The sequence below is a fragment of the Malaya genurostris genome, chromosome 2 (genome assembly GCF_030247185.1).
Source record: "Malaya genurostris strain Urasoe2022 chromosome 2, Malgen_1.1, whole genome shotgun sequence".
Taxonomy (NCBI): Eukaryota; Metazoa; Arthropoda; class Insecta; order Diptera; family Culicidae; genus Malaya; species Malaya genurostris.
Window position 1 is genome coordinate 78745188 of NC_080571.1, and position 1984 is coordinate 78747171.

Consider the following 1984-nt stretch of genomic DNA (forward strand, 5'->3'; position numbering starts at 1 on the left):
GATACATCATATGGCAAACTGATGGGAACATCTTAGACGAGTATGGGGATGTATCCCACTACAAGGGCCATTCATGCCACATCATATGGCAAACTGATGGGAACATCTTAGACGAGTATGGTGATATATGGTAAATAAAAACTTGAAAAAAACTTAAAAAAAATAAGCACGTCATCGAACGATCAAGTCGTTCGAGACGTGCTATACAGTCCTAGTACGATACCTCCACTAGGTCATGTACTATCCACGGGACCGATTACCAGAGTAGAATCAGTTGGCAAGAGACATAGAATGTCGCACTATACCACTATATGGTATAGTGATATAGTGCGAAAAGTTTTACTGTCAGTGCTGAAAAAATTCGTTATCACAATGGTGACTCGAGCTTACATTGAGACAACACATATATCATCGTCCACCCAACGACGATTGTCGCTAATTGAATCATAACAAGTATCATGACTGCCGAACCCTTTCAGTATCATTGGAAATTGATTTCATGAAAATGTAAACAAAAGTTATCCCCCTATCACCCGGCGATGAGCCAGTGATAGACGACAATATTTGTCTCATTCGACATTCAGTTGAGCATCAACGGTATCATATTCATTCCTGAGAATCATCGTCAACCGGGTCGATTGGGCCCTTCCAATCATACGCAGTTCCCAGCGCCCTGGAGAATAAGTCTTTGTTTAATTTAATAAGTAAAATGTTTTCCAACGTATCTTTCCCAAGGCCAGTGCGTTGATTAGAGAGAACCAAGGCAAGGGCACTGAAAGACCGTTCAACAGAGACTTGGTTCGATGGTGTGGATAGTACAACCATTGCTACTGCATATATCTCTGGGTGCGTAGTCTTACGGCGCAACCAATGGTCCCACACGTTGTAGTTATGTTTTTGGCGTGGCTCTAGGTCCAAAGACTTAACTTGTTGAAGAAACCCGGTCTCGCAACCAAGATTCACGGATTCACCAAACATTTGCGTAAGATACTGATCAAAATCATCGGTAGACTCTGACGATTCTCTACTTGTACTAGCCGGTGTTTTACCCAGTTGGCAGATACGTTCCCATGTATCGACTATGTATTGCTGAATTTTATCTTTTTCCTCAGCCGTGAATATTTTAGAACCTCGATAGTTGAACCTTGGATCCAGGTATAATGCCATCTGAACCGCCTTCAATTGGCGCAAAATGTTCAATCTATTGTTCAACGACCGAAGTAAATGGGGACTGAAAGAGTTTTCGCGAACTTTCTGTACCTCACTCGTTGCCATCAGCCATGCCATATAGAAGTCAGATAACGACACGTGCTTCTCTTGCATTTGCTTTGTGCAGATGTACAACGGCTTAAACGTATCATAGTAATGCTCAATGAACGACCATTGATTGGAAAGGTCTAGTTCGGGAAAATTATCGGCCAACTGGTTAAAAAACCTTTTTTGGTGTACGAACGATTCCATCATTTTGAATATACCACCCCATCGTGTCCTACTCCAGACGGGTGGGTATGAAGCATCGTAGCTTTCAAACTCTGACCGGTACTTCACCAGCTTACATTTTCTAGCAACAGCAGTGATGGCTCGGATAGACTCATCGGATTTATCAACAACATCCAGTATTGCAAGCTGTAAGGTATGCACGGCACATCTCACAAGAGTAATCCTTTCGGACAGTTCATTGGCCAGTTCAGCAGTAACGTTTCGTTCACACTGTTTATCATCCTCTATCACATCCGACTCATCCAGCTCATCTATGTTCGTACCATCAGCCTGCTGCTCTGTAGGCATTACGTACGTATCATTGTTTAATTTTCTAACCGTTGCCACCATATTAGCCCCATTGTCGCATGTCACGGAAAATATGTTCTCAAGAGATAGCCCATAGTCGGCCAAAGTATCCATAACTTTTGATTTCAAGAACACCGCTGTTTGACTTTCTTTGATTTCGATCATACCAAGGGTACGAATGACCACCTGCTCGTCT